Genomic DNA, 26591 nt, shown 5'->3' with positions numbered 1-26591 from the left:
CATGGGTAAGAATTAATCCTTGAGAGTACTTTGTTCAGTATCATTATTAATGTAGTTTTATCTCTGCTGGTAGGGACCCATGGTAGGGAAACAATGGATATTAAGAAAATAAAAAATGAAACATTAAATATTTATAAGATTGAAGAGTATCATCAAGGTTGCCATGTATGGATGTTTAGGTTATATACCACCCAACACAGGGGTATAGTTTACACAGAGTATAATGTGAATGGTGAGCTCTGGATTTGTTCAGTGTGCGACCTGAACAGTCATGGTGGTGGCCCCGAGGATAACCTATGATTAATGGTCTTCATTTAATAATGGGATGTTTTGTAACAAGGAGAGCAGAAAGCAGTTAAAGAATTTTATGGTTGGAAGGTCCCTTGGAGATTATATGGTTCCACTTCCTCATTTTTCAGATGTGAAAACTGAGATCCAGAGAGGGAAAGGGACAGGCATTATCCAGGGCAGAACTGGGACAAGAATCATGTCTCTAGGTTCTTTGGTAATTGCCCTTTGTGTTTGTGAATAATTTTCTTTGTTGGTAGGAGTTAGTATTCTGCACCATATTTTAAAACTTCCACAGAGAAAGAAGATCTGTGGCTGTTTTGCGTCTTCTAAACTTTGTTCAGAATAGACTCAGGAGGGCTCAGCAGAAATTTATTTAGTTCTGGGTCCTTGCGCTTCAGTGTCTTGGAAGTTTCCTCAGGCCAAAAAATCCCTATTGAGCAACACCCCTTGCAAGCACTTTGTTTGCTTCTGTTTTTGACTTGATATTAGTTGGCAAGCTGTGTAGTTTACTAACACCCTCGACTAGGTTGTTAGCTTGGTATTAACTCAAGAACAGTGTCTCTGGAGGCCAAGTGAACTCCTTTAAAGTTTGCTGTGCAGAGTTGACAAATTGCTTCAAATTATAATTCAAAATCAGGGGCGCCTGGGTGGCTCCGTCGGTTAAGCGTCCGACTTCAGCTCGGGTCATGATCTCGCGGTTCGGGGGCTCGAGCCCCACGTTGGGCTCCGGGCTGACAGCTCAGAGCCTGGAGCCTGCCTTGAATTCTGTCTCCCTCTCTCTGCCCCTCCCCCACCAGGCTCTGTCTCTGTTTCTGTCTCTCTCTCAAAAATAAATAAACATTAAAAAATTAAAAGAAAATAAACGGAGTATGGAGAAATTATGAAAGGGAGTTTGGTCTAGCTTAGCAGGTCCTTAAACCTAGGCTGCGGGGTTTGACTACTCCTCTGACAGTTTTCTGTCTGTAGCTTTCTCAAAAAGATGCTCCTTGGGGTGCCTGGGTGGCGCAGTCGGTTAAGCGTCCGACTTCAGCCAGGTCACAATCTCGCGGTCCGTGAGTTCGAGCCCCGCGTCGGGCTCTGGGCTGATGGCTCAGAGCCTGGAGCCTGTTTCCGATTCTGTGTCTCCCTCTCTCTCTGCCCCTCCCCCATTCATGCTCTGTCTCTCTCTGTCCCAAAAATAAATAAAAACGTTGAAAAAAAAATTAAAAAAGATGCTCCTTGTTGCCCACTTCTCCAATCCCTGGGGCAGGACTTGGGTTAAGAGCCCTTCTTCCTTCCCAGTGCTGCTTCTGAACCATTTCTAGCATGAAGGCCTTGTTCCTACCGCTATCCTATCATCCAGTTCACCCACCTCTGCCCTGTCCTCTTCCTAGGTTATTTCCTCTCATCCATTGCAGATTTTTTGGAGGTGGTATCATCCAGAATGTAGGCTTGAGGAGTCCAGTATTCCCGGGCTCTGGTTTCAGGCATGCCGCTTTGTAGCTATGTGATCTTGGGCAAATTACTTAATATCTGAACTTACCTTGCCTTAGATGTAAAATGGGATAGAAATAATACCTTGGCATTCCATGCTCATTCAGCTAGAAAGTAAACAAATAATCATCAATCGGTGTATATTCTGTGAAGGGCTTGAGGTAGAGAATAAAGAGGGCTTACATCGGGGAGGGGGTCTGGAGAGGGGGGGTGCCATTTAAGCCGAGACCTGAAGAAAGAAAAGAAAGATTAAATGGGATGAAGATACGTGTGAACACTCAGCACAGTGCTGGCCCACGGTAGGCACTCGATAAACGTTAGTGATGATTACTTCTGTTGGTGTTGCTGTATTGGGCACCTGGCTCTGAGCCTCCTTCTGCGTCTTCAATGTCTATGCAGATGGCCCATTCCACATCCACCACTTTCTTTTCCCCACTTTCTTGAACTTTATTATTTTTTTAAAGAAAATTTTTAATGTTTTTATTTATTTTTGAGACAGAAAGAGACAGAGCATGAGCAGGGGAGGGGCAGAGAGAGGGGGAGACACAGAATCCGAAGCGGGCTCCAGGCTCTGAGCCATCAACACAGAGCCCGACGCGGGGCTTGAACTCACGGAGTGTGAGATCGTGACCTGAGCTGAAGTCGGACGCTCAACCGACTGAGCCACCCAGGCGCCCCACTTTCTTGAACTTTATTAAAGAAAAAGCAATGACGGTAAATCTCTAGAACATCCTCAATTTTCCGGGGTCCCTCCCTGGAAAAGGTGGCATTGGGTTTCCAAACGCATGCCAGAGTGTACGTGATTCCCAGTTGCACGAAGCAGGTGAAAAGCTGAAATCCTAAAACGTTCATCCTCCAACTTTCCCCGCTCTTGGTTTGTCTTCCCGCTGCCACCGGCCCCCCCACCCCCCACCTTACTGCCCCCACTTTGGTCTCCGGATCCACAAGAATCACCTGAACAGCTGCTATGATTTCATGAATTTTTGTCTGCAGCTCTCTGAGCTCTTCCAGGTGCAGAGATAGCAGAATTTGAGCAGCTTTCCTAAGAACTGCACTTCCTGTTCTGAGATAGTCTTATCTAAGGCGCCAGGCAAGCCCTCTTTTGTTTGATTTGCTTTGGCAACCGCATCCTGCCGTCAGGAGCTGTAAATCGCCTTAAGCACGACCAGGTCGTCACCCTGACTTCCCCAAGAAGGTTAACCGAAGCCATGGCACCAGCCCGAAAACCAGAGTTATTTACATCCAGACCGATGGATGGTTCTGCATTTTTCGTTGCACCACCAATACGTTTTGCATTATCTGGTACCAAGTTCTTGTATTTTTCAGCATTATCTCCGTGTTCAAATCGGACAGCTAACCCAAGAAGGCAGTCTGTTGCTTCTTGGCGATCTTGAATCTTGAAAGGACAGTTAACATCTCTGAAATACTTTTCAGAGACACTGGGCCAGTCTCCGCTGTGGATGCTTCTTAAGTTACTTCTGTCTTCGATCCTGTAGTGTCTGATTTCCTGGTCTTTGGGCTAAATAATAAAGTTTCTGAATCGTGTATCGTCTTTGCAGTTGAAGCTGGCATGCTTGCGGCATGGTCCTAGCTCCTCGCTCTTTTACCTTGGGCTTCTGCCGGTGACGGGAGAGGTGAAGAGGAGTGGGCAGCACAGGCCGCCAGTGACACGGCAAGGGCAACCTGCTAGTCCTGTGACCCTCAGTACCAGTGACTTTTACCTCTGCTTCCCCTAAGTGGCTACACCCTGCGCCTTGCCTCACCTAGGACTCTCTCATTTCTTAACTCTTAAATTCAGGTCTTGAGCCTTAAAGGCTCCGTAGGGGAGACAAAGCTTCACCCCCATTCCATCTGGGTTTCCGGCCAGACCTGAGAATTAAGTTGACCAGGACAGATTAGCAGGAGAAAGGCACGTGGATGTTTACGTGGCCATGGGAGCCCCCAGAGGAAAATGAAGACCCAAAAAGCAGAAAGGCCCAAGGGCTTACACACCAGGTTGAGCAAAGGGAGACAGTTGTGGAAAAGTAACTGAAATATATGGGGGGGGGGGGCGCCAAGGGAAGGTAAGAATTATTTTGACAAGGTCTGTTTGGACAGAATTACTCCCCATCCTTGGTGATCAGAATTTTTCTTTCCTCCTGGCATAGGAGGACATCTTTCACATGTGAATTTTATCTCCTGCTTTCAGAAAGAAAAGGGCGGTGGCGGGTGGGGGGGGCGGGGAGCAGACTGTCCTTTGTACCTTCTGTTTTTCAAGTGTCTTTAGCTTAAAATAATCCTATGCCAAAGTGGCGTATACTGGGGTGGCGTATTCTGCCACTCTTCAGCTCTGTCTGGACAAGATCTTTTGATTAGGGTTATTCATGGAAGTGAAGCAAACAGAGAAAGGCGGCTAGATCTCCAGGTGTGGATTGTCAAAGGACCCCCAGAGCTGTCCCACACAGCCTGTGCTGCCCGGAAGGCAACTGACACACGTCCAAAATAAAACTCACCACCTTCCCCCTGAAATCCATTTCTCTTCCTGCGTTCCCTACCCAGTTCATCTGACTACCATCTGCTCATAGAAATCAGTGTGTGAACGCTCGACTTCTGTCCTTTGTTTGCCCTTCCCCTAAAGACGTAATCAATCTCTAATCAATCGCCGCCCCTGGCAAAAGATATGTTGAAGTCCTAACTCCCAGAACCTCAGAATGTGACCTTGTTTGGAAAGAGGGTCATCGTGGGTATGATTAGTTAAGAGGAGGTCACGTTGGAACAGGGTGGGTCCTTGATCCGATACACCCGGTGTCCTTGTAAGAAGAGGATATGAAGGGGCGCCTGGGTGGCGCAGTCGGTTAAACGTCCGACTTCAGCCAGGTCACGATCTCGCGGTCTGTGGGTTCGAGCCCCGTGTCAGGCTCTGGGCCGACGGCTCAGAGCCTGGAGCCTGTTTCCGATTCTGTGTCTCCCTCTCTCTCTGCCCCTCCCCCGTTCGTGCTCTGTCTCTCTCTGTCCCAGAAATAAATAAACGTTGAAAAAAAAAATTAAAAAAAAAAAAGAAGAGGCTATGAAGAGACAGCCACACAGGGAGACACCACGGGACTACAGAAGCAGAAACGAGAGTAGGCAGTTGATGGCCACCTCCAGAAACTAGGGAGAGGGAAGGGAGATCCTACTCAGCTCTTGGAGGGAGCATGGCCTGGCTGACACTTTGCTTTCGGATGTCCAGCCTCCAGAACCGTGAGATAATATGTATCTGTTATTTAAGCCACCACCACGTTTGTGGCACTTTGTGATGGCAGCCCCAGGAGACTCATACACGCCTGTCTCGGAAAAACCTGTGTCTTCTTTACTTTCACAGAGAATGCTTCTGACACTTCTGGTCAAGAGTTTGTGGGGGGTTTTTCCAAATGCCAAGCGATTCTGTGACACCAGCTGGGTACCCTACAACTTAACTCACTTTTGATACTGTGTACCAAGAGATAGTGTCAGATCCCACCGGTTAAGAGTTTGGTCTCAGGAGACTGTTTCCCTCCCCCTCGCCCCCCCTCCCCCCACTTCAAATGCCCACTGCAAGTGTAGGTCCCTAAGTTACCCACAACTTCTGTCTGACTTGGCTACCAATTGGAAGTTTCCATGACTTCTTCCCCCTTGGATTTGATTATTTGCTAGAATAATCTGGCAAAACTTAGGGAAACAATTGCCAGCTTATTAAAGGATAGGATCAAGGGTACAGATGCACGGCCAGATGAAGAGATACGTAGGGTGAGGTCTGGGAGGGCCCGAGCACAGGAGCTGCTGTCTCGGTGGAGGTGGGGACTGTCACCCTCCCCGTATGTGGACAGGTTCACCCACCTGGAAGTTCTCCAAACCCTGTGCTACTGGGGTCTTATGGAAGATTCCTCATATAGGCATGATCGATTATTTTTAAAAAAAATTTTTAATATGTTTATTCATTTTTGAGAAAGGGCGGCGGGGAGTGGGGGACAGAGAGAGAGAGTGAGACACAGAATCTGAAGCAGGCTCCAGGCTGCGAGGTAGCCAGCACAGAGCCTGACATGGGGCTTGAACTCACAAACTGTGAGATCATGGGCTGAGCCAAACGATTAATTGACGGAGCCACCCAGGCGCCCCTAGGCATGATTGATTATTAATTCTATTTCCAGCCCCTCTCGCCTGTCTAGAGAAGTGGTGGTGGTGAGTGGCTGGAAATTCTAAGTTTCTAATGATGGCTTGGTCTTCCTGGGGAGCAGCCCCCATCCAGAGCCATCAGGAGCCCACTCAGGGTCCCTTCAGTAAAACAAAAGAAGCTCCCAGTGCTCTTCTCACTTAGGCATTTACAAGAGTTTTGAGAGCCCTGTGTCAGGGACTGGCAACAAAGACCAAATCTGTATTTCTTATGATAAATCACAGTATCACGAGGCCCTAATCCATCCACTCTGCCTCGGTTTACCGGATCCCTCATTTGCTGCAAAAGCCACTGAACTGGCCTCCCAGTTTCCAGTGTTGCTTTCTTTCCATTCATTCTCCATATAATAGCCTGAACAAGATTTCTAAAGCTCAAATTCCTGCCCTTAAAGATCAATTCCGGACTCCTTTACCTGATCCCGAAGGCTCTACGTGGCTTTCCAGCATTGATTTGCATCAATCATACTCCCCAGCTCCTCTTGAAGATTGCAATCCCCCAAAGTTCCTGTGGTATCTGACCTCGGGACTTAATTCCGATTAGCTGTCCCTTCTCCCAAGCCATCCTCGGCTCCCCAAACACTGAGACTGCCCCCGCTGCATGCTGTCTTAAAGCCTGGTTCCTACCCCATCAGAGTCCAGATTCCACTAATTATGATACATGCCTAAGGTCTGTCTACCTCCCTCATCAGCTCCCGGGGGCAGGGTCTGGGTCTTCTACAGTGTGATAGCATCAATGGCCAGCAGTGACTGCCCCATTTCAGGTGCTCAGTATGTTGGACTGAAGGCAACAGAGGGCTGACTGCCTTTTATTGTCCTTCGCCCAGGTTTCAGATTTTGAAAGCTTTGCACCACTAAACACGATTTAGTTATTAAGTTAACCTATTTGGACTTCTCAGGGGATTTAATGAGTGGGGTTCTTTTTCTTTTATTATTGAAAATTGCTTGAAGATTTGCCAAGCTGTTTGCTTCTGGGGGAATAACTCAGCACCTAGCAGTCCTGTTTTTTGGGTTTGCTTTTGTTTTTGTTTTGTGTTTTGGTTTTGTTTTTTTAAGTAGACCTCGCGCCCGACGTGGGGCTTGAACTCACGACCCTGAGATCAAGAGTCAGACGCCCCACTAACCGAGCCAGCCAGGCACCCCTGGTTTTCGAATATACTCAATCTCCCCAAATTTAATTGATCAGGAAAGTGAGGTCGAGGGAAGAGGAATGACTTTGTAAGGTTTATGGTGAGTTAATAATGACATGAAGTTAAAACTCAAGCTCTCTGACTCCTCTCCAGAATTCTTATCCGCTCTTTCCACTGGCTAAGCCAGGTGTGTGTTTGGTGCAATGCTTAACAACTGGCTCCCCAGAGGGGGAACGAAAAGCCTCGATTTGTAGCATTTGTCATTTTCTGGGGTGTCAAGACTTTCACCTTGGCTAATTTCAAGCCACCTATACGAACTCGTTGAACACGAGAGCTGGTCCGAGCAGGCTCCAAATTTCCATGCTCTCTGCTCTCTCTCAGGCTTGTGGTGCTGGAGGCTCCAGCCTCTGAGAGCGTAGCTGTTGCCAGAACGCGCTAAATTCTGGCGATGAAATGATGCACGCGGCTATAAATAACAATAAAGGATCCCAAAGGGATGACCTGCTGAAAATATGACAAGATGGAAAACGTGTATGAATACAGAGTGTTGTTCATTGTCATGCGTTAGAACCAAAAGCCAGTGATAACCTCCACAAAGATGAGTTAATGAACCAGAAATACAAGTCCCCTGCAGCTCCTCTTGGTAGATTTTCTGATTTCTCGCAGGCAAAAATAATTCCTCCTTCCTAGGAGTTTCGATATATCTATACCCAGTCGCCTTTTTATTTTTAGAATTGCCTACAGAATATATCCAAACTCCCTCGCTTGGCAGAGGGACCTTTTCCCAAGTAGTTTCAAAGGAGGTGGGGTAGGGTGGCAGGAAGAACACAGGCTTTGGGGCTTGAGCAACTTTGGGTTCAACTCCTGCCCCACTGCTTAGCGCTCTGAGGTCTCAAGCCGGTGTCATAACCTCCTGGCCTCAATTTCCTCATTCTTAGATACCTTCCTGGTAAGGTTGATACAAAAGGGAAACAACATAAGACATGTCAGGTACCTAACACACCACCTGGCATGTGTTAAGGATACAAGAAATACCTGTTCTCTTCTTTTACAGGTGAAGCATTTCCTGCCTGTTCAAATCGTCATTACGTTTTTGAAGAGCTTGCTTTCCTATGAATGAATTAGTTCATGTATTCAGTCTCCTAACAAATACTTGGAGCGAGAGAGTTTCTCTGTGGACTCCATCTCTGGTTCCATTATCTTTATTATCTAGTGGTTTTGCAGAACTAGGACAGGGGTAAGCTCTTGGGCTCAGAGGTAAGGTAAGATCCAGTGAAAGGTGTTCTTAGATATGGACCAAAGTGCTAAGGGGCGGTAATGAAAAATGTGTTCATGATTACGTCTCACCAAAGGAGAGCTATAACTGTGAATAACACTAGTGCCCCCACTAAGGGCTGGGGACTTAACCCACAGCCTTAAGCCCACTGCTTTAACCTTCACGCGAACCCCATGGGGGTAGAATTATCCCCATTTTGCTTCAGAGCAGTCCGTGCATTCTATAATGTTCCTTGTGCACCTACCAAGTGCCAGGCACCATTCTAGGCACTGGATGGAGCATAGACGAAACAGACAAAAATCCCTGCCCTCACGGAGCTGATACTAACAAGGCAACAAGCAGGATAAACAAGTAAATCATGGTGTGTCAGGTGGTGCTTAGCAGCCATGGAGAAAAATCAAGCAGGGCAGGAGTTGAGGGTGGAGGGGAGGCTGCAGTTTGATCTAAGGTGATCAGGGAAGGTCTCCTGGAGAAGGGGAGACAAGGAGGAGAGGGGAGGGAGTGGGCCATGTGGATAACTGGTTCAGAAACTTGCTGAGATGGCACCAGACTCGGTTTGTCAGGCTCAGAAGCCAGTGCTCCTATTGAACCAGTTCTCTTTTTCAAGAAGCAGTAGGGCTGTGCTCCAAGGAGGGTGTGTGTGTGTGTGTGTGTGTGTGTGTGTGTGTGTGTGTGTGTTTGAGAATGTGTTACATTTCCCTGGACTGATCCTGCTGTTGGGACTCAAGATTCCCTACTGACCCCTTCCAGAGGCTGAGGCCTCCCGCAGTTGATTTTCATGGAAACTTGGCAACTTTCTAGCTGCCCCGCCCAGCCCTGCACCACATTCCTATGGCTTTATTTGTGTGCTTTGGAGCTCTGCCAGGGCTGGGCCTGGGACAGGTTGCCATGGCGATCTCCCACTCTTTCCAGATAGAACTTCTCAGGGATGTTGCCCTTGGGCCTGAAATAGTCCAGGCCTGCTCCCAGCCCTGCTCCCAGCCCACAGCAGGATGAACTTTGGCATGGCGAACTGAGTTAGGAAACCGGGACCCTGGGTGAGAAAGATTTCTGGGGAGTGTGCTGTGGGGCCCCGCAGGTTTAGAGTTGGGGATGGCTTTCCTTAGGCCGCCGGGACAGCTCCTTCTTCCAGTTGTTACATTCCAGGTGTTAGATTCAGAGCCCGCTTCTGAGAGCCCTGCTGAAACAGAAGCTGTTTTAAGAGATCGGCCTCGTGGAGGTATGGATCGCACGTGATAAAATGCACCCATTTCGAGCGTACAGTTTGATGAGTTTTGACAATGCATACACTGGGGTAATGACCACTACAATGAAGGTATAAAACTTTTCTGTCGACCCCCAACGTTTCTTCTGCCTCTTTGCAGTTATACCCCCTCCCCCCCTCCCCCTTGCCCCCCCCCCCCCCCCGGCCATGGCTGATCTGTGGTCTGTCACCACAGATTCTAGAAGCTCTTACAAATGGACTCATCTAGCGCATACACTTGGGTGGTGGGCTTCTTTTCTTAGCGTGTGTTTGAGAGTCATCTGAGTGGCCACACTCCACGCTCCACGCCTTTTCGTTGCTGGTTCCGTTGTGCGGAGTGGCCGCCATTTGTCTGTTCTCTTGTTGATGGGCATTTGGATTGTTTTCAGGTCTTGGTTACCGCAAATCCGGTTGCCAGGTACATTTGTGTACCAGTCTTTGTGTGAACATATCCTCTCCTCTCATGGCCCTGGGTAATACCCCAAGGAATGGCTGCGTCCACGTGGTGGCAAATGCATACTTACCTTTTTAAGAAGCTGCCAGACAGCATGTGTGGAGGAAGACATGGGGACAGTTAGGGGTTGCTCCCAGGGACTGGAACAATCAATGGCTCCTGAGTCCGATGCAGGGGGATTCCAAGGCAGCAAGAAGGGAGACTGGGGTCCTTTAATGGTAACTTGCCTGTTTACTTGGGGAGGTCCATGAACACCTCTTGGTAGGTGATGAGGTTTTTGGGGTGATAGTGGGGTTTTGTGGGGTCCAGAGCCAACGGCCAGGAAAGAATTCTTGAAGACATCTTTGGTGCAAAAAAAGTGATTTTATTAAAGAACGGGACCGGACCTGTGGGCAGGAAGAGCTACCCGCCTGGGACCATGAGGAGAGACTAGTTATATACTATGGGGTTGGGGGAGGTAAAGTCCAGGGGAAGTTTCCAGTGAGGTTTTCATATGCTAAAGAAGACTCTGGATACCGGAGGCCTAGCTGTTGTCAAGCTAAGGTTGTTTTTTCCTCTAGCAAAGCAGTAGCGTTAAGACAGCAGGGAGCTCCTGGAGATGCATTCCTCTTTGCCTGCCTCAAGTAGTTCTCAATGGGCTGCTGGTTATAAGGAAATTTGATTTTATCTGCCATTTTCTTCTGCCTTTGTTTCTCAAATCAGTAGGTAGCTGTGAACAGGGCCAGGTAGGGAAGTGGCCGCAAGAAGTAATGTCTGAAGACAATGGCCCGCGACTGGGTGAAGGGGGGATTGTGGGGAATTTAGAAAGATGTGGTGGGGGGAGCGGGATTCAAGATCACATACACCAAAATCTCAGCACAACGTCTGGTTTTCAGTGATCAACAGCTCTTTTCAGGCCAGCTTGCTTTTCTGTCCCATTTTTCACTTTGTTCTATCTGCTCTTGTCCAGGAGAAAGGAAGGCAAAAAGCGGAACCCACGTTTGCCACTCGGTGCTGGGTGCTTGACACACCTATTTAATCTTCTCAGTGACTTGGTGGGGTCTGTGTTCTTCTGGTTTTTGAGACCGGCAGTGGTTATAGAGAATTCTCCAAGGAGAGTGTTATTCATAGAAAAGGGGCAGCCGGACCTGGGGGCTAAGGCACCAGGGTAATCAGTAGCTGAGAGAATAAAGAGAGACTGGAAGATGAGAGAGAGAGAGAGAGAGAGACTGAGAGGCAGAGGCAAGAGGCAGAGAGAGAGAGAGACACACACACAGGGAGGGAACAACTGTGGCCACTGCCAAAGGGAGAGAAATTTGAGGAAAGCACTGAAGGCCAGCACAACATGCTACCCCAATATATGACTGTGGGACCTCAGGACCTTCCACCCTCAAATACGTTGCTTTGGCATATTGATTATTTTGAGCCATAGGCACTTGAAAGACAACACAAGCAGGGAGAGGCTTTCTCTGAACTCTTCTCATCTGCCTAAAACTAAGTCTTCCAAAAGGAACTCAATTGTCATAAATCTGCTTCCTGGGAGCTTCATCAGTCAGAAAAGATTGAGTGGACTCTTATCACAGGAGAGACTAGAAGTGACATCGCACTAGGAAAGCTAACGCGTCTCCCGTGTGTTCCTCTAAGGGCCCGTTCAGCTTTCTTGAAAATCACCCTCTCTCCTCTCCTACATCCCCTCTCCCCTCTCCCTATTAAGATGGTGTTTCATCCTGAAGTCTAAAGCTAACTCTTTGGTGGCTTTTTTTGTCTCGTTAATCTTTCTTGTTAGTCTTTCATTACAGGGATCTCAGCCAAGAATTCAGAAGTGTAAAGGGAAAATTGTTTTTCCTCCCTTACAGAATCAAGATTTTTGGGAAGTTTTCTATGTGATATGTACAGTGATTCCCTCCTCCAAGTAGTGAAATAGGAAAAAACACTGAATTCAGAAAATTGAGTTCAAATCTGGGTCCAGGGGTACCTGGCTGGTTCAGTCGGTAGAACATGTGAGTCTTGATTTCGGGGTCATGTGTTTGGGTCCCACATTGGGTGTAGAATTTACTTACAAAAAAATTTTTAAATACAATCTTTTTTAAAAAAATCTGGACCCAGATGTGGGATCTTGGGCACTTGAAGGAAAAACAAGACCACATTATTCATCTTTGCCTTTGCGGTTGTGTGTGTGTGTGTGTGTGTGTGTGTGAACATTTAAATTTTTAAAAATGTTTATTTCTTTTTGAGAGAGAGAAAAAGAGAGAGAGAGAGAGAGAGAGAGAGAGAGAGCAAGTGGGGGAGGAGCAGAGAGAGACAGAGACATAGAATCCAAAGTAGGCTCCAGGCTCTGAGCTGTCAGCACAGAGCCCAATGTAGGGCTCGAACTCATGAACCATAAAATCATGACCTGAGCCAAAGTTGATGCTTAACCAACTGAGCCACCCAGGCACCCCTTAATGTGATTACATGTGAGATTGACTTTAAGTCTTGGGTAGGTCCAAGGATGCTTAGTTACATTTGAGTGACATGTCAATGGAGAAACCAAGAATAATTGGTTTGAGAGAGAATAATTTGCCCAAGATCCCACATCTGGGTCCAGATTTTTTTAAAAAGACTTTATTAAAATTTTGAGTCCCAATGTGGGGCTCAAACCCATGACCCCGAAATCAAGACTCACATGTTCTACTGACTGAGCCAGCCAGGTACCCCTGGATCCAGATTTGAACTCAATTTTCTGAGTTCAGTATTTTTCCTATTTCACTACTCAGTCCTACTAAGAACTTGCCTTGGATATCAGGGCAAGACACCATCTTCTGTTTCATAATTTCCAAATTTTTCCAAGATTCCAACTGCAGGTGCCATGTGGCTGGTCCATATAACCTGTGAAGGAGACCAGAATATGTCGCCCTAGAACAAACAGAGGGTTGATGGGGGTGGGGGACAGGGGAAAGTGGGTGATGGGCACTGAAGAGGGCACTTGTTGGGATGAACACTGGGTGTTGTGTGGAAACCAGTTTGACAGTAAATTTTATCTATCTATCTATCTATCTATCTATAAAAGAATATGTCACCCTAAAAAGATGCCTCTTTCATGTAAGAATTATTTTGCGCTAAAGGCAATGAAGAAACCACAAAATCAGGGAAAGTTCTCTATACCTTCCCCTTTTTTGCCTTAAGACAGGATATAAGTTTTCTTTTACTTTAGACTCTTGTCAGCCCAGAGACGGCACCTGAGGAATCCTTACTCTGTTAGTTACTCTTCATTTATTTATCTTCGTACAGTTTGCCACCCTTGGAAGCCTGAAGCCGCTTTCCTGTGTCCTGCCATTTCTCTTTGTTGAAGATGCTACATAAGCCTGAGTTCTAAGCCACTCTTTGAGTTACTCAGCCCTGAGTTTCTCCCACATACACATGTTAATAAAGTTCTCTTTGTTTTTCTCTTGTTAATCTGCCTTTTGTTATGGACTTAGAACTTAAAATGGGTAGAGGAAAAACGTTTCCTAGCCTACACCTGACATCTGAAATTCAAACATATGGCATCTGAATCACAGAAACACAAAATAGTATTTGCCTGCAGATGTCTGATTAAGAAACTCATATTTTTAGCTCTGCCCACATATTGAGCACCCCCTAAATATGGTGTTAGTTTTGGAATTTGTGCTGTGTGAGAAGTATGCCACCTGTGCAGAGAGAGAGAGAGAGAAGGTGAAGGTGTAGAGCTTCAGAACTAGAAGTGGCCCTAAGATAATTTAGCTTGATTCCCTCATTTTGGAATGAAGATCCAAAGCCCAGATAGGGAAGTGCCTCCCCCAGACCACCGCCCCAACTCTCAGGCCCTCTCCCAGTTTGCTCAATCAGGACCTAGTCATTTTTAAGGCTCCCCTGTGGACTATTTCAATCTGTCCTGTGTTCAGTGTTTTCATTTCCCGCTCTGTCCCATAGCATCAGTCATGTGCTTCTTTTGCCCCTCCCGCCGCCCCCCTCCCCCCAATCACTATCACAGTGTCTGCATGACTCCACTGGTCTGTTTGCATGTCATCACACTCAGGCTTGGAGCTTCCTGAAGGGAGGAATGGTGTCTAGCTCATTTTTGGACCCTAACGCCTAGCATAGTGCCTGGTACATAGCCAAGTACTCAGTGAATCTCCTTTTATTTCAATGTAACGCACATTTGTAAACACCTAAACCTACTGAGAGTGTGCTTACTTCCCCCACAGCTCCCGTCTCTAACCCCTGGTCAGTCTCTTACGTGATCTTCCAGATATTTTCTCTGCACATACCCAGAATGCACACCTTTAAAAATAGAAGGCTCATGCTCTAGAAGTGATTATATTATTTCTTTCTTTTTCCCACCAACGTTTTGTCCAAATTCACTATATCAGTTATCTGTTTCTGTGTAATCAACCACTCTCCAGCTTTGTGGCTTATAACAACCATTGTTTTGTTTGCTCTGGCTTCTGTGGGTCAGCTATGTGGCCGGGTAGGGCAGTTCTTCTGCAGGTCTTGCCTGGGATCAGTCTACAGCTGCAGTCAGCGGGTGGGTTGCTTGGGCCCTCAGTGAGGATGAGTCACTGCTCCTTGTGGTTTTATCCTCAAAGAGGCTGCCTGGGCTTCTTGGCATGGCAGGCTGGGGTCCTTGGAAGTCTGCTGCTTTCCCAGCCTCTGCTCAGGAGTGAAGTTCAGGGACCTTCAGGGGAAGATCCTGGAACTTATGCAGTTCTGGGGGCCTTCTCATGAAAATTCAAAAAAAAAAAATTACTACCATAAAATCAGGCACAGGACCTTGGAAGTCAGGGGCCCCAAAACTTGGAGCTTCATGATCCCCTGGTACATCCACTTATGGCCTTCTCTGCTCTTGGGCCCTCAGTGAACCTTTATGGGATTCCACTGTCATTCCCATTCTTGGGAAGGGACCAGAAACTGAGGGTGGCAGGGGGAAGGGCCCCCATACGTTTCCCTGCTGTCCTCGCAACCCTGGGCCTGGAAAAACTGCTCTTACTTTATTTCACATGCTTCTGAATTTCTTGAGATAGAAATGTTATGCTCTGAATCTTTCATGACTAAGATTTAATTTTTTTTTAAATGTTTCTTTTTGAGACAGAGAGAGACAGAGCATGAGCGGGGGAGGGGCAGAGGGAGAGGGAGACACAGATCCCGAGGCAGGCTCCGGGCTCCGAGCCATCAGCACAGAGCCCAGTGTGGGGCTCGAACTCGTCAACAGCGAGATCATGACCTGAGCAGAAGTTGGACGCTCAACCGACTGAGCCACCAGGCGCCCCTTTCATGACCAAGATTTTAAAATTCAACATCCTCTTTCCCTCACCTCCCTCTGCCTGCTTTTTTTTTTTTTTTTTCTCCTTCAAATATGGCCTTGGCCATGAATTTCAAGGTCTATTTTGAAACTCGAAAGCTAAGAATGGAGTCTTTGTTCTGCTATATCCTCCATCACTTCCCAGAGGGAGAGCTTCAAATGCCCTGGCTGCTTCTTGCTGAGGGGAAGGATTCAAAGATAAAATCCACATCAGATTACACTGTAAAGTAGGAGGAAAAAAAAAAAAAAAGTACCCGCTGCATGGTTAGAGCTGTTTATGTACGTAGGCCTAGGAGCGCCAAGGGAAATAATTTGAACTTTGCTCTCACTTGGGATAGAATTTGTTTGGGCTTATTTGGTGGGGGTGGGTGGGTGGGTGGGTGGAGTGGATTGGCAGGGAGTGGATGAATTCACTGTAGGTGGACTGTGTTCCAGGGAGAGAGGTGACAGTGGGGAAGAAGGAATCTGGCCCCTCTGAGCTCAGATTTGGGGCCTTGGGTGGGATGTGAGCAGTGGCTCTCTGCCCAGGCTGAGGCTGTATCTGGAATCCCTTGGTGGTGGCTCCTGGTTACACAGGACAAGGAGGGTGCTCTGGGCAGAAAAGCTGAGAGGGTTGTAGCAACGGGAGCCCAGCCAAGCAACAGAGAAAATGGAGTTCTTCCCCTGCCAGCAGCAGACTGGCAACAGCAGAGACAGATATATAAGTGGCGACTGGTGGTGGTGCATTTGGCACCTTGTGGGCAGGAACAGAGAGAGGTTGGAGGCAGGCAGGCACGTAGCAACAGCAAGGTCCGTAGCCTGAGGGTGAGGATCTGGGTGATGGGGTAGTGAGAGTTGCAAGAAATTTTGGCACACGATAGCTCTGTCCAAACCTCTGCACTTTGAGACCTGACCAACCCTAGCAGGGCTTCTAGAAGCCTAAGGTGGAGTCTCTGGGTTGACCCAGCCCCCTTTTGAGGTCCTGTCTGGAAAAACTCAGGGCTGTCAAAAGAAGTTACTGTGTTCTAGCCAGAACCTGGCATAGGCTCTGACCTCTTTCTTAGAGCATTTACTAAAAAGGGCTTAGAAGTCCTTCTTCTGTCCTTTTGAGATGTATAAGTATTTCCTACAAGTCAGGAGTGGCTTTCCCGAGGTCCCAAGAGCCATTCCTTTGGAAAGTAATTGTCAGGAAGGATAGTGTCCCAGTGTCTTCCCTCCCTACTCCCTCCTCTTTCCTTTAAAACACCCAGTCACCTCTGCACAAATTGGAATAGAGCTCAGAAATTTTCCCGGCTGTCAGTGGTTACTGAATAGACTCTGTTTTTGCTGCTTTAGCTCATGTCCAGCTTTGTTTGACAGTTGCTAAGGAGGTGGCAATGGCTGTGGAGAACTCAAAGCCAGATAAGGGACAATCAGAGCTGAGCTGGGTGTTCAAGTCAATGTGACGCCAGTGGGGAGGTGACCAATGGGACTGGTGCCTTAGGGCAAGAGTGGTTTGGGCAGTGTTGGCGACCACATTAGGGGTCACTACAATGGTGCACAGGGGCTTTGGTCGAAGAGGGGCGGCAAGATGTTCAGTCAGAGAGGCTCGATGTGGGCTGAGGATATGAGAGACACTCCCTGGAGAGATCCAGTAGGGGGCCAGGAGCCCCAGAGAGGAGGAGCTGGCGTCTTGCCCTATCACACGTGTTAGCTGGTGAAACAGCAACCTTTCTATCTGTTGATAGGCCTTCATATGTGCACACAAACCACAGAAGCAAACCCCCATGTGTCACTGTGGCAATTCTGGGAGATTCCTGTTCACCCATGAATCTCTTTGTTGGGTATCTTTGCTGGAGGTCAGAGTCACTGACCTTTTGACTGAAAGACTTTTTTTTTCTTTTTTTCCAGCAGGAGAGAAAATTTCCTTTTGAGGAGGAAAAAAAATGGTGAAAAGAAAATTCTAGTAAATGGGAAATGATTTGGAAGGCTTCCTCTGCTCTTGGAAAATATAAGAGGGCTCCCAGGGTGAGGTCAGACTTTTGGGAAATTAAGGAAGTCCCGCCAGGGGGGAAGATAGCTGGAAACAGTATGAAGCCGAGAGCTCAGGACGGTGTGGGGACTTGTATGGGTTGGAGGGGCCACCAAATGTGGGGTCCTCCAATCAGGTGGAGGCCTGCAGCATGGCAGTGAAAGAATTCACCGGAGGCAGAACAAAAGCAATAGAAGTTTTTGAATACACTGCAAGGGAGCAGAGGGCAGGATAGCAAAGGAGACTGTTCACCATGTGGTGGTGGTGAGGGGCTATAGTTATAGGGCAGAGTGGGGGAGTATGCGGACGTATGGAATTTTCTCTTTTTTGGTAATCTTAGGACCTGTGCCTGTCTGTAATTGGTCAGTTAGGGCCTATGGCTATTTTGAGGTGGGTTCCTTAAAGAGCCTGTATGCATTTTGCTAATAGTCACTGTGAACCCTTTTGCCTTGCTCTACAGACAGGCAGGAGAGGTCCTTTCCTGCCCTTTGGGGATGAAGAGTGATAATTTCAAGCCTGGATTTCAGTGATCTTCACGTGTTATATGAGGACTTAATGTTTGTGATATTACACAACTAGGTTTCCTTCTATATTTTTGTGCTAGGATGAACTGTTGTTCCAAATACTTTTTCCCAGATAAGTGGAGCTGGGCTCATGCTAAGTGAGTAGGTACCCAAAGTAAATGGTGCTTCGCTGACACAAGGGCTTCTGCTAGAGGAGTTCAGCCAACCTATATTCAAAAGTTAGCTCTGTTTTTTAGATTTAAAAATATATTTAGGGTTGAGTGAAAGAAGCAAGATAAGCTCAATTTTGCACTTGAAGTTCAAGAGCAGGTAGAAACTAGTATATGGTTGTAAGAGTCCGAACAGTGTAACCTCTGAAGGGGCTTGACCAGCAAAGGTTCCTGAAGTCTCATGAGAAAAACTGGGTTGATAAAAAGGTCCTACTGTTACCCACACCTGGGTTCACCTCTTGGTGGGTGTCGAGCCAAAGACACAACCAAGCCAAAGAATAGGAAAAAGAGGTTTTCCTTGCAACAAAGACCACCAAGGAAATTTCCCAAAGCGGTGTCTCCTCCAACAACAAAACTCGGGAAGGTGCACATGTATTCATGCAGGGGCTGCACGATGGGGAATTCAGCATGGCATTGGGGCGAAAGTCATCTTAAGACGACAGAGTCCAGGTCGAAGTCACAAGGGCAGTAAGGGTCAACACCATCAATTTTCTGGCTTCAGTTGGTCCTGTACCTGAGTACTGAAGGGGGTTTAAATCCTGCAAAGATAACTTAGGAATGTGTATCAGGTCAACCTTTACTTTTGAATCAGCACTGGGAGTTTTACCACCGACTTACTGTCCCTGATGTGATTAGGTCATCTCTTGGCCTGACGGTGGCTGTTCTTATATTCTTTTGTTCCCTTAAAATCACTGACTCCTGGGATCTATTCTTTTGCAATCTCAACATATCCCAGGAAATTCTGTGCTTTGGGAAAGTAGTGCCGGTCAGGCATAGACCTCAGTAAGATGTCCCAGGGCCTAAAATGACTTCTCTTATGTCAAGAGAGCTATGTCTCATCTTTCTTTTTCTGGGGACTCCTAACCCTTTCTACTTGTTTTAGGTATTGGTATTATTGTTTTATATATTTGTCAAAACTCATCGAACTGTACACTTAAGACCTGTGCATTTTTCTGCTTGCAAATTATACTTCAACAATAATTTAAAAAAATTTTTTTTTCAACATTTATTTATTTTTGGGACAGAGAGAGACAGAGCATGAACAGGGGAGGGGCAGAGAGAGAGGGAGACACAGAATCGGAAACAGGCTCCAGGCTCTGAGCCATCTGCCCAGAGCCCGACGCGGGGCTCGAACTCACGGACTGCGAGATCGTGACCTGAGCTGAAGTCGGACGCTTAACCGACTGCGCCACCCAGGCGCCCCAACAATAATTTTAAAAAAATCTTAAAAGGGGCGCCTGGGTGGCTCAGTCGGTTAAACGTCCGACTTCAGCTCAGGTCACGATCTCGCGGTCCGTGAGTTCGAGCCCCGCGTCGGGCTATGGGCTGATGGCTCAGAGCTTGGAGCCTGCTTCCGATTCTGTGTCTCCCTCTCTCTCTGCCCCTTCCCCGTTCATGCTCTGTCTCTCTCTGTCTCAAAAATAAATAAACGTTAAAAAAAAAAATCTTAAAAGACACAGTGAGCTCCCAAATTTTAAATGGCAAACTAGTTTGGGTTGCCATTGTAACCAAACCCAAGTTCATGAGCCCGATGTGCAGCAAAGCTGATCGCGGAGACGTTGAATGTGCCGCAAGGAAAAAGTTCATTCGAAAGGCTGCCAAATGAATGGGGTGGAGGGGGTGGAGGGGTGTTGAGGACACAAGACTCAAATCCGCTTCTCCAAAGGGAAGAGTCACGGATTTTTTAAGGGCAAGCAGAAAAGGGTCTGGCTGAAGGGGAGAAGAGCTACTTAATTCAAAATCAGCTAAAAGAAGTCACTAAGTAAAAGAGGGTTGATTTCTTTTTTTTGTTCGTTTGTTTTTTGTTTTTTGAGCTCAAAGAGGAGGTCACTGGTCCTGACTGGTTCTGGTTCAGTCTGGCTACTTCTCCTCCTCCTCCTCCTCCTCCTCCTCCTCCTCCTCCTCCTCTTCCTCTTCCTCTCCTCCTTCTCCTTCTTTCTCCTTTCCCTCCTCCTCAATACAATGTGGGACATTGTATTGCTTCTTTAAAAATCAAATGCTTTGGGGGCCCCTGGGTGGCTCAGTTGGTTAAGCATTAGACTCTTGATTTCAGCTCAGGTGATGATCTCATGGTTTGTGGGATCAAGCCCTGGGTCGGGCTCTGCTTTGACAGTGCAGATCCTCCTTGGGATTCTCTCTCTTCCTCTCTCTCTCTCTCTGAATGTGGGGAAACTTGTGAAGCTGACCTGCTGTCTGAAAGATGTTTGCAGTTGAACTGGCTTTTGTCATCAACTTGGTTAGGGGGCTTCAGATATTTATATCTTATTGTGGAGTCAGAGGAGCATAATTTAAAAATTTTTTTCTTAATCTTTATTTATTTTTGAGAGCGAGAGAGACAGAGCGTGAGCAGGGGCTGGGCAGAGAGAGAGGGAAACACAGAATCTGAAGCAGGCTCCAGGCTCCAAGCTGTCAATACAGAGCCCGATGCAGGGCTTAAACTCATGGACCGTGATATCATGACCTGAGCTGAAATCGGACGCTTAGCTGACAGAGCCACCCAGGCGCCCTGAGAAGTATAATTTTTGAAATGTTTGTCCAATACCGAGTGCCAAGCAGACCTCCACACTCTCCTCCATTATTCCAAAGAACAATTATCAAATTATAGTTGGATAAGCATTATGTCAGAACCATTTCTGCCCCCCTCCCTGTTTGGATTTATGTATATATTTGGTTAACTGCCTTTTCTTTTCTTTTCTTTTCCTTTTTCTTTCTTTCTTTCTTTTTTTTTTTTTTTTTTACCGACTTTTTGATTGGGACCAGTTTTATTTGTCCATAGGAAGATTTAGGGCATTGCTATTTGCCATAAAAAAGAAAGGTGGCTCAGTCGGTTAAGCATCAGACTCTCCATCTCAGCTCAGGTCTACGTCTCAGGGTCATGAGTTCAAGCCTCGCCTTGGGCTCCTTGCTGGGTGTGGAACCTACTTAAAAAAAAAAAAAAAGGAAAGAAAAGAGGAAACAGACATAAAACTAACAGGATGCTTTTTAGTACTTTGGGGATTTTTCTTCTTAGCGTCTGTCAGTGGCAACTGTCCAGTTTGTGCAGCTGCCTAGAATAACCTTTAGAGGTTTTACAGCAGCTTGAAATTGTTCTTTATCATTGGCTTTGATGTGTCTATCTTGATTTATGAAGCCACATCATATTTGATAGATTTGATAGATTTAAGCCTGTACTTCTCTTTGAGCAGTCAGCAGATGATTCGACTATTTGATTTCTTACCATGCTTCCTAGGAAGGATGCTGGCCTCCCTCCCTTCCTCTCTTTTTCTTTTTTTTTTTTTTTAATTTTTTTTTCAACGTTTATTTATTTTTGGGACAGAGAGAGACAGAGCATGAACGGGGGAGGGGCAGAGAGAGAGGGAGACACAGAATCGGAAACAGGCTCCAGGCTCTGAGCCATCAGCCCAGAGCCCGACGCTGGGCTCGAACTCACGGACCGCGAGATCGTGACCTGGCTGAAGTCGGACGCTTAACCGACTGCGCCACCCAGGCGCCCCTGTCTTTTTTTTTTTTTTTAGTTTATTTATTTTTGTGAGAGAGAGAGAAAGAGAGAGAGAGAGAGAGAGAGAGAGAGAGAGAGAATAAGAGTGGGGGAGGGGCAAAGAGAGAGGTTGATAGAGGATCTGAAGTGGGATCCTCCCTGACAGCAGAGACCCTGATATGGGACTCGAACTCCCAAACCCTGAGATCATGACCCAAGCCGAAGTTGGACGCCCAACTGACTAAGTCACTCAGGCACCCCTCTTTTTTCTGTTTTCTATAGAGGAATAGCATACGCCTTACAAAGTTCATAGCCTGTACTGACCCTAGGTGCTTAGTGGATTTTTACAAATGGACACATCCTTGTCGCCATCACCCAAATGAAAATGGAGAATGTTCCCTGTGTTTTTTCCCAGTCTACGCCACCCCACTCCTGGGGCTACCTACAATTCTGACTTCTATCCTGTTTTACCTGTTCTCGTGTATACAGTGTGGACTTTTGTGTGTGGCTCATTTTGCTCAATATTCTGGTTTTGAGATTCATCCATGTTGTTGAGTGTACCCATGGCTGTTGGTTGCCGTTGAGTAGTATTCCCTTGTGTGACTATACCAGTTTTTTTTTTTTTTTTTATTTTTTTTTTATTTTTTTTAAAATTTTTTTTTTCAACGTTTATTTATTTTTGGGACAGAGAGAGACAGAGCATGAACGGGGGAGGGGCAGAGAGAGAGGGAGACACAGAATCGGAAACAGGCTCCAGGCTCTGAGCCATCAGCCCAGAGCCCGACGCGGGGCTCGAACTCACGGACCGTGAGATCGTGACCTGGCTGAAGTCGGACGCTTAACCGACTGCGCCACCCAGGCGCCCCCAGTTTTTTTTTTTTAATGTTTATTTATTTCTGAGACAGAGAGAGACAGAGCATGAGTGGGGGGAGGGGCAGAGAGAGAGGGAGACACAGAATTTGAAACAGGCTCCAGGCTCTGAGCTGTCAGCACAGAGCCCGACGCGGGGCTTGAACTCACGGACCGTGAGCTCATGACCTGAGCCGAAGTCGGAGGCGCCCCATATACAAGTTTCTTATCCATTCATCTGTTGATGCGTTTGAATTGTTTCCGGTCATTGGCTATCAGCATTCAAGCTGTTCGGAACATTCTTTTACGTGTCTTTCTGTGCAGTTACTTCTCCTGGGTGTATACTTAGGATTGGCATTGTGGAATGTGAAGGTAGGCATGTAGTTAGCTCTAGAAAAATCTGCAAACAGGTTCCCAAAGAGGTTGTAGCATTTTATATTCCCGCCAGCAAGATATGAGCACACCAGTTGTTCTAGGTCCTTCCTAACACTTGTCATTGTCACTCTTTTTGATTTAGCCATTCTGATGGGTGTGTTATGATATATCCTTGTAGTTTTAATTTGTTTCTCAAGGCTACTTGATTCTGTGGATCATTCTACTCAGACTTTTACTTTTTGTCTGAAAAGCCTTCACATTTTGTGCAGTGGAATATCCCAATTATTTAAAATGATTTTGAGATGACTAGACTAATTTACCAATTTGATTATTCCCAGTCTTGACATCAGTATTCTCACAGCCTGAAAATGCACGCGTACACACGTGTGTGTGTGTGTGTGTGTGTGTGTGTGTGTGTGTGTATTTACACCTGGCAAGTCTCTGTTTCTGAGAACAAGCTTTCTCTAGAACGTTCTTGGCGTGTGGAGTTCTGCTGGGTGTTCCTGGAGAGTACCGGACGGTTACCTTGAGGGCATTGTTGTTAGAGTAGTAGTAAATCTCATTACTCTAAATTACACTTCAAGCATCACCTTCTCAATGAGGCCCACCCTGATTGCCCTGTTTAAAAATGTAACCTCGTCCCCCCGCCCCCCACATTCCCGATCCTTTTTCCTTTCCTATATTTCCCCCCCACAGCCCTCACCATTTTGTAACATAATTTACTTACTTATTATTGTGCCAACCCACCTTCCCATATTCTTTCTGCTCTGGGATGCTGAATCAGGAAATTTCTGCTTTGCCAGCTGTTACTCTCTGTGGAAGGTGGAGGGAGGCGGCAGGGGAGGAAGAAGGGATTTGCTGCTGCTGGTTTGTTTCCTGCTCGCATTGTTGGGAAAATAAGTGAAGTTTTGTACCATAAGATGGCTGACGGGACTAAAACAAGCTCTAGTTCCCAGCTTAGAGACTCCTCTTCTGGGTTCTTCCTGCCCTGTTTGCCGCGAAAGCTGCCACGAATGCAGAAGATGATGCTATAAATTACTCTTCCCACCTACATTCGGGGCTCAGATATTTGGAGAAATGGTCTCCTCTGAGCCCACTGGTGTTAAATAAGTCTCCGATCCACCAAGATCTCTGAGGGCCGCTTGGTTTTTCTGCCAGCGTTCCAGACTGGTTCCGTAACGCCATGAGCTTGTCCCCAGCAACAGATCATCACCCGAGCGCAGCAGGTCCTTCGTGGGGCAGGCTTTGGGGTGTTTGTAACCCTTCCAGAAGCAGCTTCACTCACCCCCTCCCAGACCCCAGCACCAGCCAGGTAGCGCCCCATCCTTAGACGTCTGAGTTTCTGTTCCGTAGGGCCTCCTATAAACCTCTCCAGAGTGATGTCCCAACCTCCTCCCTGTAGCCCCCTGCCCTGGGGGTGGGAGCTGCTTCCCAAAGTTGCAACCTCCAGGATATCTTGAAATCCTCTTAGCACTTTAACCCCTTACTGACCTTGACAATGACTTTATACCTAGTTAGCAATTCCTTACGTAAGTTCTCTCTTCCAATCTCTGGTGTAGTTTCAGTCTCTTGAAACAATTCAGCATATTGTTTATTGTCTGTCCCCTGCCACCCCCCTCATTATCACCCCACCCCTGCTCCCCACTATAATGGAAGCTTCATAAGAGCAGGGAATATTGTCTTTTTGTTCACTGTTCCAAGCACCTAATAAAGTGCCTGACACTTTGTAAGTGCTCAATAAATATTAAAGGACTGCATGAATGGGTGGGTGGGTGGATAGGTGGATGGTTGTTAGTTTATGATTTTATTTGAATTATTTGTTTGACAGAGTATTCTATTTAGATTTTTGTTAGGTCTGAGCCAAGATTAACTGCAAAATGAGATTTAAATAAGTTATAGTGCTATGTTCTTTTTGGAGGTAGAAACAGTCCCCAGAACTTGGATATTTCGACCTCAGTTTCATCTAGTGAAGTTTGGGGAGTCCCCTGGATCGGCAGGTACAGAAGGAGGATAAGACCACTAACGACAGGGACAACAGAATACTACTGTGGTCAGCAGTCAGCTCAGGACATCAATATATTTAACAAAATATGCTTGAGGCAAACATCGGAAACTAGTGTTTTACAGTCTGTGATGTGGAGACTCAGAGCCCAGCGAAACCAGGCTTTCATCAAGGTTCTTGCAAGAGCAGGTGTCTGACAGATACACTCAGGGCACTTAGAGCAGACAATTTATTTCCTAGCATGCAAGTCCCTTCTCCGGTTCCTCATTGGCTGAGTGCTACAGAGGTTCCGGCTTTACCTGGACATCGACTATGCCCAGGTAAGGCAAAAAGCAGCCTGTCAGTCCCTCCTCCCTTTGTTCTTTGGCGCGTGCTCATTAGCACAAGTAAGCCCTCTGAACAGGCGAGAGGAAAAAGAACCAAGAAGTGAGGTGTCTAAGGCTTTGGGACTCCATCGTGGGGGTGGGAGGTGGGGGGTCCATCCATGTCTCCAATAGGTTGTAAATCTACTGTTAACTAGACAGCACAGCTTTCACTTGGCATTTCTGAAAATGAATCATCTCCCTCACTGCTCACACAGTCAGGGCAAGATGGCTGTGACAGGCCTCCGGAATAGAGAACAATCTCTTTGGCTAGAACCACCAAGACCTCAAGAAGTCATGGTGGCAATTAGTCCAGTCAACAGACTTCAAATGCATTGGTTTTCCATGGGATCAGAGAACATGTGGGTCGTTAGGATCCAAAGGTGTCTTGAAGGGACACTCAGAAAGTCACTGTTTATTGAAATTATTTTTTCACAAGCTTTATAAACACTGTCACAGGCCGCAGGGACAGTTTAGTCTGAAACTACACCACTCACCAGCAGCACAGATCACAGAGTTATTGCTTTAAGTTTCGGCCTCCCGGAGAAAAAATGTGATCACTGAGTGAAATTGGGTCAGTTTTTTTTTTGGGGGGGGGGGGAGGGCGATGGTAAAATTTAACCTAGAGTGAGATTGCATAGATATATGTTCGGTGCACCGTCTTTTATTATTAGGGTTATTATGTCTATTCAATGCTTTAAAAAGAGTCTGGTCCACTGGGTCTTTGTATGGGATAGCTATCTTCTTATGGAGTGACTTGAATAGCCACGCTGTAAAGTCCTGGTGCTTCCAGCAGTTTCTGGGCTCAGGAGAATGAGGTAAGGTCTCTTCCAGGATGAATCTAAAAAAAGTTTTCCTTTAGCAGTCCTGCAAATGGATCTATCAACCAGGGTATAAATTGATGGCAGAGACAGGGAAGGATATAGGGACTTGTTCTGTAGTGCTGTGAATAATATTTCACAAAACCCATAAAGACTCGGCAGGAACTTACAACTCTCTGAGTGCTTTTGAAGGTCTTTTTTGTTTGTTTGTTTGTGTTTTTGCTTTCTTTTTGAATGATAAGGGTAAGCCAGGGTTATTTTTTATGGGTCTTCTTCTGACAAGAGGGCATGAGCTCAGATTAATTTACTTGCTGGAGTTTCTGCAAGATTTATTAGCCAACAGGAAGCAATTTAGGCCATTTGATATTCGTCATGACAAGTATTTTGGCTAAACTTGTCTTTAAGGAAAAAAAAAATTAAATTTCTTCTGAACTCTGAGGATCATAGGGACAATATAACCTATGGTGAATCAGAAAGAATTTTGAGATTTTTGGAAACAATCTTCTGGGACGCCTGGGTGGCTCAGTCGGTTAGACCTCGGCTCAGGTCATGATCTCACGGTTCATGGGTTCGGGCCCCACATCGGGCTCTGTGCTGACAGCTTGGAGCCCGGAGCCTGCTTCGGATTCTGGGTCTCCTTCTCTCTCTGCCCCTCCCCTGTTTGTTCTCTCT

At 46.6% G+C, this 26591-nt stretch overlaps 1 pseudogene; it reads right to left on the bottom strand.

Moving 5' to 3' along the window:
• Window positions 1–2497: 2497 nt before the first annotated feature.
• Window positions 2498–24058, bottom strand: LOC124514388 (RNA transcription, translation and transport factor protein-like; annotated as a pseudogene).
• Window positions 24059–26591: the final 2533 nt, after the last annotated feature.

Source organism: Lynx rufus, unplaced genomic scaffold, assembly GCF_022079265.1.
Source record: "Lynx rufus isolate CCGP_SWC_20201006 ecotype Redwood Valley unplaced genomic scaffold, mLynRuf1.p SCAF_2, whole genome shotgun sequence".
NCBI lineage: Eukaryota > Metazoa > Chordata > Mammalia > Carnivora > Felidae > Lynx > Lynx rufus.
Note: the sequence above shows the minus strand (reverse complement) of the source record. Positions and strands in the feature narration are given on the sequence as shown.